This window comes from Aythya fuligula, chromosome 3, assembly GCF_009819795.1.
Source record: "Aythya fuligula isolate bAytFul2 chromosome 3, bAytFul2.pri, whole genome shotgun sequence".
Taxonomy (NCBI): domain Eukaryota; kingdom Metazoa; phylum Chordata; class Aves; order Anseriformes; family Anatidae; genus Aythya; species Aythya fuligula.
In genome coordinates, this window is record NC_045561.1 from 15,636,854 (window position 1) to 15,651,526 (window position 14,673).

Here is a 14,673-nt window from a genome sequence, read left to right on the forward strand (position 1 = left end):
TGCTTATAGCCGAAAAATAATTTAGAAGTACACATGCATGGGCAACAATTTCTCTGACCTAAAGGTGATTTTATGCTCTCAAAAATCTGCTTCTGCTCTGCAGTGGAGCAAACACACCCTCAAAACTTGTTGGAAATTTTTGTTTGCTTCCACATAAAAAGACAAGGTGGGTACATCTGCTCCCAGTGAAGGATTTGGTTTCAAAGAATTGCCAGTGTCCACCAGAAAATCAGATATATTGGATGCTGGCTTCACTGAAAGCAACAGGTACTTCCCATTTCTTACAAGGGAGCCCTAAATGTCCCACTTCAGTAATGGGAGAGGATTTACCACTGTTCTATTCTGGGTGACAGGCTGAGGAGCCAACTCCTTGCAAGAGCACTGCCTTGACCATGGGGCCAGGGCTTTCACCCAGCACCTTGGCCTTTTGGGGTCCATCTCTCAACCCTTGTCCTTAAGCACCATTTATTGCAAAATGAATACCAACACTTTTTTAACTCTATTAAAGCAGATATTGCCATATATGAATATCATTTACTTTCTTTACAAATTAGTGGCCTATTTTTCTGTCAGATGCTTATCATGACCTGAGGGAAGGTTTCAATAAAGGAAACATATGAAGCTTTTGATGCATTTTCAGTAATTAAATCTCATCTTACATATTTATATACGTTTCCTTCCTTTGGGGACCAATTTTGAGGAAACTGAGTGGAGTCCTGCTGATCAGAGAGAAAGACAGACAATTATGGACTACTCCCTTCTTTCTGTCCCTTTTATCACTCTGGTACTGTAATTAAAACTGTTGTGTTGTAAATAAGGCTTTATACATCTCAAATGAAAAGGATCTGTTGCCAATAAAGCATACAGTGTATACAGTGTCATCATGAGGGAAACAAACAGAGAGATGAAGTATATTTCCCTGTGGATGCACTCTTGTAAGTCCCATTAATACTCATAATTTAATGATGGGGTGGGTAAGCGTTCTACTCCAAGGCATTTAGAAGTGACATGACTCAGCTGGGGTGTAGTAGATGTGCTTTAAAATGTCACATTCCTTCTCCAGTGCTCCATTTCCCAGGAAGATAATCTCTTTGGCATTTTTTCTTATGTTCCTAATGGATTTGAAAAAATAGAAGAGCCTTTTCTCTGCGAGCAGCTGGAGGTGAGTATAAGCCATTTGTCACAGGAGTCCTTTGCAAAATGTTCCCTTCTTCTGACCCAAGGCCGTGCTTCCCAAGGGTGTTGTGACCCTGGGAGTATCCTGAATGATGGCTGTGGGACTGGGAGGTGTTAGAAAACCTCACTTTCTGTACCCCCTATGTACTTTGATCTTTAACGGCCTTTGTCAGACTCTTAAAACTCAGTGAGTTGTACAGTGTTATCATTATTCTCAGCAATACAATCGTGCTCTCACATTCAGTGAAAACATGAGGCAATAGCATGATGCCTGTTCGTGCAGAAGCTCCTGCCCTGAGAAGACTCAAGTCACGCAAAACCGTTACATTAAATACTGTTCATGCTCAAACCCAGCAATGCTCATCTACTGCCTTTCTGAAACAGCATCAATCACAGAAAATGTTTTCAATATAGCTAAAACTTATGGTAATGTTTCTATTCAAGTATGTCAAAGCTAGGCCATCCTGCAGTTGAATTTACACATACGATCTCAGTCCTCACCCTGTGTGTATGTGTAACATACTATTTAAGCACCCAGCTACACATTATATTTTCCACAGAATTAAGCTCCTTGGAGGCTTTCAGCAGGGCACCAGTGATTGAATATTTGGTCTAGATCTACAGAAGTACTTTATCTTCTAGAGTGCAAAAACTGTGTCTTCAAAATCCCTTCTCTGATTCCACCTCACTTGGAAGTTGTCTCAGGTTCTCAGGTCTTAATTATTCCACATCTGTCAGTAAATATCCTTAAGTATCTAGGCATGCTCCAAGGATATTTGTCCTGATTATGCAGAGTGCTTTGCATCTTCTTCATTTCTAGACCTCATTGGAATAAGCAAACTCATGGCTCCCCAGTCTGCTTTCCCTGAGGACTGCTAGAGCACAGACCCTTCACAAAAAGAGAAACAGAAGAGCAGAGTGTTGATTCCCCTTTTATCTGAGAGCTCAGGACTCAGAGGTCTTAGACAAGGTACACAAGAACCATGTGTGGTTGCCCTCTCCACCCAGAAAACATTCAAACTTCTCTCTCCCCTCTCGTTCAAATACAAATCAAAGCAGAGGATGAAAGAGTACCAGCTAGGCTTGCCCTATCTATTTCTTTGAAGTTGTTCCACTAGACATAATCTAATCCAATACCTACCGAATCAGACAAGAACAAGCAAAAGTTTCCATCTGTCTTGCAGTTACACCTCCAAGCGGGAGCAGCAGCACTGGGTGTTACAATGTGTAAGCCTTTCCCTGTCTCTCCATGGGTGAATTTTCACAAAACTTGAGTGAGGTGAAGGGATGTTATTTCACTTCACAAAGATGAGCAATGAGTTACAGAGATTAAATTATCTGACGTATCAATCAAATTCCAGTGCCTGGTTTGCTCCTCTGAGTGTTGCCCTGTTAATTACCTAACCTGTGTTAAGTATTTTAGGTCTGTCAAAACATCTTAAGCTAGGATTATGGAGAAGGTACGGGACAAAAAGAAGAAGACATTTCCAATGGCAATTTACCCCACTCATCCTGGAATGTGGTGAAACTTCACTCCTTGTCTGCTACCACACAACACATCAGAGTGGGTTTTCAGTGGCTTTTCACATAAGTGAAAATATGATCTTTGCCTTCCCTTCACCTGATACTTTGTACAATGCTAGCTTAAGGACCTCCTGAGTTCTGCCTCGTAGATCAAACTGTTTTGCGAAGTCAGGAGTGAACTGGATGATTATGTCTCTGAAGAAATTGTTTCTGCAGTATTCTGTTTTCACAGCATCACACTTAAATCTGGCTAACTACAAATCAATTTTCATTTTAATGCCTGTTCTTAAACGAAATATTTTTATATACTTGGACAAATGAAATTTCTCATCTTGATTTTAAGTTAGCACAAAAACTTTTTGCACAAAATTAAAAGTTTTTCTAAATAATTTGCTATTGTATGTTGAGAAATTGATACAATTCCACTGTTTTCTCAGGCTGCTTTGAAAAAAAAAATTAAAAAATGTATCCAAAGAAAACAAAACAAAACAAACAAACAAACAAAACAGCACAGAAATGTCTCTAACTGTGCTGCTAATTGTGGTGAATTTTCATTTTACACCGTCTGCCACCCGCAGGTCCAGGAGTGATGATCTCAGATGCCTTTACTCATTCACTTCATTCTCTGACCGGTCTGCATACTCCACTATTCCTGACAGAACCAATGACGGAAAACTAAATGCTCAGATGAATCTCAGCAGCTGTTTCTGTGTACAGTGCTGTACCAGGCTGTTAATATTGTCATGAGATATGCAAAGTTATGTACATAGAGAAAACAACTTAAGGCGTACAAGGAGAACAGGATATTGGCTAACTTAACTTAGTGCTACTCTACATCCTTCTCTGAAAACATCAGCTAAGTTGTCAACAGGAATAAAAAATAGTGGTATAATATTTAGAATGATTAAGAAACAAAATGAGAAGAAAAAAATGCACACATCATTATGCCAAGTTATATTGCTTCATAACATACCTTTATCTTGGGTATCATGCAGTTCTGCTATCCTCTTTTGTCCCCAAGGGAGGAAGCATCATGAACAAAATCTCATGCTGTGTCCAAGTCAGGAATGCCTCCACAAAAGACATATGAAATAGCTCAGACTTTCATGCCTGGAAAAACCATGAAAGAGAGAACACGTATGGCATGTTAAGTTTGACAATCATGTTTGGCCATAGAGAAAGCCAATCTGGAAAGGTTAACAACTATTGCCCATAATCCAGAAACTAGAGGGCACCTAATAAAATTTTCAATGGTGGGTTTAAAACACAGAGAAGAAAGGACTGCAAAGCAGCCTATACCTCTTGAGACATCTGTCCTACTGATTCCTGAAACTTGGATAGATACAGATTTATATTATTCCTCAGAACTTTTTTTTTTTTAAGTATCTGCTCTAGGTGCTAGCAGAGAAAAGGCGTGGACCAAACCAACCTTTGGCTGGACACAGTGGGCCTTTTTATGCTGAATAACGCTTTGTGCAGTACAGAAGACCCAGATGAAGTGTGTTCATGCAGACACAGTGAGGCTTTGCCACCTCCACGTCCCTTCCTGGCATGTGAGGATGCCTCTTTGGGTCCTGGAACTGTAAAAATGATGGTCGTTCTGAATCAGAAAGTAACTGTCAGCTCCCCAAGGTAGCCAGATGGTGACAGCAGGAGACAGGCACTTGAGTGGAAAATCTTAAAGCTGCTCCCATTTTCCTCATGTCCAAAAGGGGGCATGTGAGAGGTGAGAGTGATAGAGACAGCACAGCAAATGTCACATTGCAGTTATTGCATCTCCACTGATGTGAAGGGCATCCCATAGAGGTGTTGAGCTGCAATGTGGTTAAAAATGGTTTGAGAGACCTCTGGTTCCATGAACAGGCACATCTTCAAATCCCCAGCCAGGCAATATGTGTCCATGGAGCTGGTCTTTCCAATCTTAGGGAGTTTTTATTCCTACAGCAAAGTCTAATTTTCTTTGTCACAACAAAGGCAGATGGCTTAATTTGCATCAACATGTAATAAACAATATGCCTTTCAGCAGAGCCAGGAGAGGAAGCACCTTAATTCTTCCCGGTGAGTGCTAAAAACCCTGGCAGTGAGGATGAAAGCAAAGGGAATCAAGAAGTGCTCTCAGAACTTCATTCTATTAAACACAGATGTCTGTATGCATGACTCTCCATAACATGCAGAAAAAATGATTAGACTAAAAGTTAATAGGAGTATATGTGGTTCACTTTTCTGGCTCAGCCACAAAGCAGTCATTGGCAATTTCCATGGCTGAACAGTTTCCTTACAATCACAGCTGGGCAATTAAACTCCTGCCTGGCTAAGTTAGAAAACTGGGGAAGGAGGCAAAAGGTTTATACTGGGAAAAAGGGAACACTTACTGCAGTTGATTTGGGTTAAGCCAGTATTTTTAAATTACATCAAGCTACATTTCTAAATGAAATGCTTTTTAAAAAGTTCAATTTTTTTTTTTTTAAACAAATGTCCCCCCTGATTTTTCCTTTGCCCTATTTTTCAAATTTATTGTCGACTCATGAATAGTTGCAGTCTCCCTAATACTGTGTGTTTTGACAAATAAATTATTTTTTCCAAATATTTCTTCTGAGTTTTCACTAAAACTTTGTACTCTCAGTATTTCAGCATAGCTGGGTTGGGAATGATAAGTCTATGCTATTATTCTTCATTTAAATACAGAAATAATAATCTGAAAGTTACTATGTTTTTTTAACCTATTGAAAATTTGTGCCTTTATCTGGTGGCTTTGACCCAGAATCGAGCAAAACAAAGGGAATCCTTCCCTTGATTTTAATGTTTTGGGACTAAGCTCTCATGCTTTAGCAGAAGAAGCAGCAAAACCTGATGTTTTGCTGCTGTGATATAATTGTTTTTTCTTCTGTCAGTGTGCCCCAGAACACCAAGTCAACAGAGCCAAGTGCACATCTTACTCAGCACAGTATGAGTAACGTAGGCCTTCACCAGGGTTTTCTCCAGTCAAAGCAACATAGGCAAGACAGATATAGTTACTATATGCAAAAATACAAAACCCCACATTATTAGTACGTATTCAAGACTGGAAAAGCCATGATAAAAATTTTTAAAAAGCATTATTGTAGCCACCATCAGCCACAGAGAGAAGCAGGAATGCTTTGGGGACTATCAAAGCATGAACAATGCAAGAGAAAAATATGGTTTTATTGGTGCTCAGGACTAGGAGGATAATGCTGCACAAGTCAAAATGCAGCAATGTTTGGGAATGCAATAAAAATTTGTATTGGAGTACTGCACAAGTCAAAATTCAGAAATGTTTGGGAATGCAATAAAAATTTGTATTGGAACACCAGGATCAAAGGGAGTTTTGTCCCTGCTGTTGGAAAATACTGATTCTAGGAACCATACAGAAATCAGCAGGTACAAACCTAGAGTACAATGTCAGTAAGTCACACCCCTTAAGTCTCCCACTAGACTGGGGCATAATATTATTTGCCAACTAAAATGTTCTAAATCAGTATAAATTTTAGTCTAAGAAAAATGAATGTAAAAGAAACCTTCAAATGGGACGACTAAAAGTAAATATAAAAGGTCTTATGTGACTCAGGTAATCATAGAATCATTAATGCTGGAAGAGACCTTCAAGATCATCTGGTCCAACCATCACCCTACGAACAACGTCACCCACTAAACCATGCCCCTAAGCTTCACGTCCAACCTTTCCTTGAACACCCGCAGAGACGGTGACTCCACCGCCTCCCTAGGCAACTCGTTCCAATGCCTGACTACTCTTTCTGAGAAGAAATGTCTCCTCATTTCTAAATTCAACCTCCCCGATACAACTTGAGGCCATTCCCTCTAGTCCTGTCACTAGTTACCTGTGAGAAGAGCCTACTCCCAGCTCCCCACACCTTCCTTTCATGTAGTTGTAGAGAGCAATAAGGTCTCCCCTGAGCCTTCTCTTCTCCAGACTAAACAACCCCAGTTCCCTCAGCTGCTCCTCACAGGACTTGTGCTCCAGGCCCTTCACCAGCTTCATAGCCCTTCTCTGGACACGCTCCAGGACCTCAGTGTCCTTCTTGTACTGAGCAGCCCAAAGCCTAACACAGCACTCGAGGTGCGACCTCAGCAGAGCAGAATACAAAGGGACGATCACCTCCCTGGTCCTGCTGGCTACACTATTCCTGATACAAACCAGGATGCCATTGTCCTTCTTGGCCACCTGGGCACACTGCTGGCCCATGTTCAAGAGAGCATTGACCAACATGCCCAGATCCTTTTCCTCTGCACAGCTTTTCAGCCACTCTGCCTCAAGCCTGTAGCACTGCATGGGGTTGTTGTGGCTTAGCACTTAGCCATGTTGAACCTTATCCCATTGGCCTCTGCCCATCGACCCAACTTGTCCAGGTCCCTCTGCAGGGCCTTCCTACCCTCTGGCAGATTGACACTTCCCCCCCAACTTGGTGTCAGTTGCAAACTTACTGAGGGTGCACTCAATTCCTTCATCCAAATAATAAAGATATTAAAGGCAAATGGCCCCAACACCAGCCCCCGGGGAACACCACATGTGACCAGTCACCAGCCGGATTTCACTCCATTCACCATCACTCTCTGGGCCCAGCCATCCAGACAGTTTTTACCCCAGCACAGAGTGTACCTGCCCAAGCCATGCACTACCAGCTTCTCCAGGAGAATACTGTGGGAGACCATGTCAAAGGCCTTGCTGAAGTCTAGGTAGACTACATCAACAGGCTTTCCCTCATCCACCAGGCGGGTCACCCACAGATTATGGGTCACCTGTAATGATTCTACATCTCCCCAGGAAACTACCTGGAATTGATATTGTACATCAGAGGAAAGATAGGGAAACTGGGCATAAATGATGTGGTTATTAACTGTGTGATCAAACTGAAATCAAACCATGTTTAGGCTTTTAAGTTCAACATTTTATGATTTTTTTTTTAATTCAAAAATCATCCAGAGATGAGTTTCTCAGTGTTGGGCATAGTATATCAGGTTAGCTAGGAAACATTGAAGAGAGCTCTGTTCCCCTTCCTACATCCTCCAGGATGTTGCAGTCCCAAAAAAAGAATTTTAAAACTAAAACCGGGCAGGAGGGGGGGAGGATGGACATGGACACTACATAACATTTCTTTTCTTTACAAGTGAAATACTTTCCAGTACATCCATCAAGCACATCCATAGTAACCTGGAACACCTAGAGAGAAATGCTTCTATGTAACACTGGTAAGAAATCCCACTCAGAATGAGGAGAAACAGAGGAACAATTATCATAATGACACGTGAGCAATGGAGATCTTTACATGGGGGCTAGAAGCAAGCCAGATCCAGATTCCCTGAAACTGGTGAGACACAGCATCTGCAAGATAACTTCTCAGGCAGATCCTTGCAATTGTTTTGATGCAAAATAATTGCAAGAGCTTCAGATCATGTGTTAGGAGGAGGTCATGTGTTCAGGCCATGTGCTAGGAAGAGAGTTCAAACATGCAGAGTTTATGCACACAGACAGATTTCTTGCATTGTGTTCTGGAACATCAGTGATTGATCAACGTCCGAGACATTCTTCTGGACTACAACCAAGTGATGAGATCACTCTTTGTCATTCCTTAAGATATAAGGATATCAAGTGATCGCAGGAAAGTCCTTTCCCTCTTTGCTTAAAACAAGCAAGCCCAAAGCAGCACATTTTTCTTCTAGTGTGACTGATTGCATCCTGCAGCATGGTCCAAACAGGATGTCAGACAAACAGAACAGGGAGACAACTTGCAAAGAGCAAAGGCTGAGACTTCAGAAGGAGATGCATGAGAGGGGCAGCCAAATGTCCACAGTGCAGATGAATATCTACATTTTTGCCCTGGTCCTCAACAGGGAAGAAAAAGACATCAACACAAAGAAGGAAAATGAAGAGCTCTGTTAGGACTATTAAAACAACTATTAATGCTTGATATTTCTGTAAAACTATCTATTCAATCTTCAGTCTTCTTCAAGTCTTAAACTCCTTTTGGAGCTCTTTGAAGGCGATAAGCACATGGTCATGGATGGTCCCATTGGTATAATATACTTTTCTAAAACCTTTCAACAAAGTCCCTCTCCACAGATTTTTAAGGAAACTAGGCTGTGACTACATAGGAATGAAGCCTCTTTTTTGAATTAATACCTGATAAAGGGACAAGAAACAGAGTAATAATAAACTGTTTATGACTAGGAGAGAAGTCACAAGGAGAGTTCTCAGGGGATCTGGGCTGCAAAATCTGTTGTCCAATACATTCATGAATGCTCCAGAAAAGAGGTGGAGGGTGGAAAGAACAACAAAAGAAAATCAAAGAATGGGCATAGTTTTCTGAAGTTATGGAAAAAAAATAACATATTCAGGGTAGTAAGGATGAATCATCTATGAAAAGTCTTTTCTGAAGCCCTACAAGACTGATTGTTGGAGCAATAAAGTGGCAGACGAACTGCCCTGCCCCCCTCCCCCCCCAAAAAAAAAAAAAGTAAAAAAAAATGGGTAAAAATTAAAGGGGAAGGGAAGGGAAGGGAAGGGAAGGGAAGGGAAGGGAAGGGAAGGGAAGGGAAGGGAAGGGAAGGGAAGGGAAGGGAAGGGAAGGGAAGGGAAGGGAAGGGAAGGGAAGGGAAGGGAAGGGAAGGGAAGGGAAGGGAAGGGAAGGGAAGGGAAGGGAAGGGAAGGGAAGGGAAGGGAAGGGAAGGGAAGGGAAGGGAAGGGAAGGGAAGGGAAGGGAAGGGAAGGGAAGGGAAGGGAAGGGAAGGGAAGGGAAGGGAAGGGAAGGGAAGGGAAGGGAAGGGAAGGGAAGGGAAGGGAAGGGAAGGGAAGGGAAGGTTCTACTTCTGATTTTTTATGTGCTTTGAATGTAAAACTTGCTTATTGTTTCCACTGTAACATGGCTTACCTAGCCTACATTAAACAGAGCACTTCTGTGATTTGAGGAATGTAGGCCAGAAAAAATATGCAGGAAAAGATTGGAGGTTGCAGGACAAATACTGCACTGTCACACACAAGAGTGACTGCATTGAAATTGATGGGATTGTACTGGTGAAGCCATAGGAAAGAAAGCCAATCTGACATCTCTAAAAAACACTTTCTTCCAAAATACTAAAATATCCACATAGGGATGTAATCCCTATATCCCTAATGTATATCTGGGAGATGAAGAATAAACACACAAATGAAATATTGCAATCATTTTTTTTACTGTTAAACTAAAAGAGCTTAATCTATTTGTTCCTTGTATTGAATTTCTGCTCATGTAACAGTTTCAAATTTGGAACTGGGTACTCAAGAAAAAAAAAAAAAAACTGCATGTATCATTATTGCTCATTTCAATTAGGCTGAAAGATTAGCTGTAATGTCTGCAAAAACCTGCTGTGGAATATCCTGATTCTTAACTCCACCCAGCAAAAGCCCTGCAGAGATTGCTCTGAAGTGCTTCCCATGGAGATCATGAGGTTTTACAGAGGATAAACACAGAGTTTGGCAAATAGATTTGAAATGACTGATTTACTCAGATTTCCATGTTTACTGGTTTGCCACTGCTATAATTTGTACTTGTTGTCATATCTCATCTGGCCACATTCTGCACATTTTGTAAGAGGCGTTCTGGGAGGATTCATGTTTTGTAACTTTAGCACCACCACATGGTTGGCTGTGTTTTAAAATCCCTTTAAGAAACTGATTTTTTCCTTTTCTCTCTCTCTTTTTTCTTTTTTTTTTTTTTTAATACCTTTTCTTCTCTTTACAGGGTTTCTTTTTCACAGGCATTAAATAAATACTTGAAACCATTTCCCACTTGGAGCAGGTGTAAGATGAAATACCTCATTCCTGAGCAATCAAAATCTGAATTCTCTCTTAGGGCGGTAGGGTTCCCATTATTCCCTTGAAAGCCCCTAAAAGCAAATGCCATTCTGTGCCTGAATGTACTGGCCAAAAACATTTGCAATCGACAGCTAGAACATTCAGTTTCCTACTTCTTTGAATATTTCTTGTGGCACATTTTCAAAAAAATGTGCTAATATTGTAATAAATAACAACTCTTCTCTTCAAAAGAAAAGAAGAAAGAAGCTGCCCATGCTGACAGCAACAGCGGATGCCAAATGGAAGATATTCAGAGTTCATCTCTCTAAACAGACTGAAGAATTACCTTCCTACTTCTCTTTTCCAGGTACACATCTGCATGATGAGACAGGATGGGACATTTTAAATGTGACTTCATCTCTCCCTGCAACCCTCCCAGGTACTGCAGCCAGGCCCATGTACCTCATCCCATGCTCTCCCAACTGCTCATGTAAAGGGCTAAAATTCAGGCACCACCTATTCTGCCTCAGAGAGGTCTTTACCATAAACAGAATGCTGAAATCTAGCTGATGACTGCAAGTTTTGCCATGAGGCATTAACCAGTATATTTGACTCAAAAAAAAAAAAAAAAAACAGGTTTTCCTAACATGAACAAATACAATGGAAGTTTTTTCAATGTTCATGTTAGTGAGGCTATTTAACTGCTATGCTATTTTTCTAGATATATGCCTGTAGCAGAGGAAAGTGTGTATGTCCCTGTCATTGTTCATTAAATGGACAGACTGAACAATCTACTCTGAGTTAACTGATGAAAAAAATCTCAAATTAGTTGAAGTCTGTTATATCTCAAACATCTAACAAAATTTTCAAAAGAAACCAAAACCTATACCAGGGAAATACTGGTATAGTCATCACCTAGGAAAGTTTACAGAACAGATTTGCTTTAGGGAAAGAAACAAAGATAAATGTGACTTACATTCTGTCTCTTTCGAATAATTAAAAGTCATCTCAAGCTGCAGAGTAGACGCAAATGGCAAATTCAGTGTACCATTTATCTCCCAAGTTTATTCCTTGCTGGAAGTTTCATTCCGGAGGAATTTTTATCTGACTTTGGCAAGATGGGCAACCATACTACAGAATTCACCCTACAGCATGCAGGAGGACACCTTCAGTGCTTAATCAACCAGAGTTTCAAAAGTAATGAAGTACATAGCTCACCAGTAAATAACCACCATGAATAACAGCAGTGCGATCATGTACCACCCTTTACTATTTCAATTATCAGAAACAGACATTTCTACCAATATTCCAAAGCCCTAAAAGGCATGTTTATGTATGTGTACATGTGGAAATCAAATCTGAAGTATTTTGGCATCACCAATGGATTGCCAAGAAGGTATAACAGAAAATGGTGCAATAATAACGTAAACAACTGTATTTCTTTGCAGGTGTAGTCTCTTCCACTATCTTGCCTTTGCAGCAATGCCTAAGACATGGTAGCATGCTGCCCCACATTATTTTTTAAAAAAGGATTTCTGAAACAAGCATCATTCTGAGTGGTATTTACTGGTGCTAAGTGACATGAGATACTCTAAACGTGGCCAAGTTATCACTCTCTCTCTCTCTCGATATATATATATATATATATATAAAAAGGAGGTACCCTCATGGGTCAAGTGGAGTCTCCAGGATGAAATAACCTGTAAAATTTTATTTACCATCCTGTTGTATTTATTTCTTTTACTTGATCCAATATTAAAGTGTCAGTGTCTGCGATCATCAGAGAAAGACTGGGACCAAGGAACACACAAAGGAGAGTGAAATATGAAATATATATATCATATTAATTTAGGTTGAGGGTTTCTTTTTTTTGTTTAATCAAAATATATGAAAATGTACTGTGCCAATGTGTAACAGAAAAATAACCCCCATCTGGATTGGTGCATCCAGACCCACAAAGTGCTATCAAAACCAAAGGAGTTAAGGCTGACAGAAAAGTCTGCCTGGAGGGATTCAAATTAAATATCAAGACCTTGTGTTTTAAGATGACATCTCTCTGGAAAAAATTCCTTTTACTAAGGCCCATAAGGAGTAACAGTGGTGTTTAGATCATGTTTTAGCATATCAGGTTAGCACAGGAAGTCACGTCTGCTGTTTCATGACCTGTACTTTTTAATCCTGACTGAGCAGAGATGATAGGAAACTTGCATTTTATACCTAAGTCTTGTAATACTGCAGCATGGAAAAATCCCATTATCTTTATTCTTTCTGCCAGCACGATTTGTGCAAATAAGGCAGCTTTCATTGACCTCCTATTTGTCACACAATATGCCTTCAGATTTCATTTGCTTGCTTTTTCCTCAAACTTTAATTTAGCACATATCCATCTATGTATACCTATTGTATACAAATACATATATATATGTATATATATATAATATATACGTATATATATTGCATATATATTGTATGCATTCCACCTATTGTATACACCAATGTAGACAATGAGAGGCAATGTGGTCCAGGCAGGAGCCATGTCATTGGCTCAGACAAGGGGGCTCCAGAAGAGCTGGTGCCCTTGACACAACAAATTGCCAGAAGCTTGGGGCCACTATTTCTGGTCTTTCTTATTTCAGACTCTTCAAGTCATTACAAACCCAGAGGAAACCACTTAAGTGTTTCCACATCAAGTTCATGACCTGATGCTGCATCAGTTTATGAAAAGACAACAAAGGCACCATCATGAGCTTTTACTGTGCTGGACAAGGCCTACATGATATTCACCTTCTAGCCCATATTGAAGTTGTTGTCTTTTGGAATAAACACACTTTTCCTTCTCATCTTTTGTCATAAACCAAAAAAAAAAAAAAAGGAAAAGAAAAGAAAATTGCCCATATTAAATGTTCCATACTTTTCTGCTTTGCTGAAAGCAGAAATGAGACCATCTGGACAATAATATGCAATATTTATGCCAAAGGTTTCACTAGTATCTAATGAAGAGTACAGGACTGAGAGCCTGTTTTAAAGACAGTGTTATGTCTAAGAAAATGAGCATGCCTACAAGTGCAGCATTTCTTTGGCTAAGATATTCAGAAGTAACAAGGAACTGTTCACATTTGATTTCTTGAATGTTGGAAGCAGGTTAAAGAGCTTTGCTCTTAGGTGACAGGGTGATAAAACAAATGCTAAAAATACTGCTCCTCAAACATATTTCCTCACTTGCACTCCAAAAAAATTAGGTCCTCCCCTTCCAGAAGCTGGGCTTTCTGTCACATTAAAGAGAGAGAGGGAAAAAAAGACTGCCATTGCACCTCTGCCTTTAGATCTGGACCATGGAATTGATGTTCATACCCATAAGCAAAGGCTGGCCACATTGGTGTTTTGCTGCAGAAGAGGTCTCCTTGGTCTCCTTCCCTCCCAGCAAGGCCACAGAGGTGCTGCAAAGCCTTCTGCAGCCACCTAGCCTGGCCTGGAGTCCAAGACAACCACTTAGAAGCACTTATTCTAACATCTCTTTGACTTTCACAAAGTCTCCCAGAAGCTGTAATTCACTGTATAAACCTCGTTGAAGCACATAAATTCCATCCCTATAACACATATAGTAAATGAGTCCATCAGGAAACAGGCTGTGAGGAGTTGGAGGCTATTACTGGCATACAGAAACAGACACAACAGCAGCAAACTGCAGTAGCAACATCAAAAGTGAGGAAAGAATAATTTCCAGAATATCAAAACATGCTCAGGTTAATTTCAAAAGGCAGATTCTAAAAAAAAAAAAAACAAATAAATAAAAATAAAATAAAATAAAAAATATATATATATTAACTAACGCATTTACCCTTTTCCACCAAATAGGATAGCGATTTAAATAAAACCCTATTGCACATTACTGGAGCTATTATTTCTCTGCAAAGCTGCACCATAAGATCAGCCTAAAAGCCATCTGCTTGATTGCTTGATTTTCCTTTCAGATCATTTATCAAAAGACATTTTTAATGTTTTTGTCTGACTAGTAAAAATTTTTGAGCTTCAGCCAATCAGTGAACCCAGCTGAGTAATAAAGTGTCAGTTGCAAGCATAATCCTTTCTCATGAAAAAAAAAAAAAAAAAAAAAAAAAAAAATTAAAAATGAAAAAAAAAAAAAAAAAAGATTTTAAAATATAATA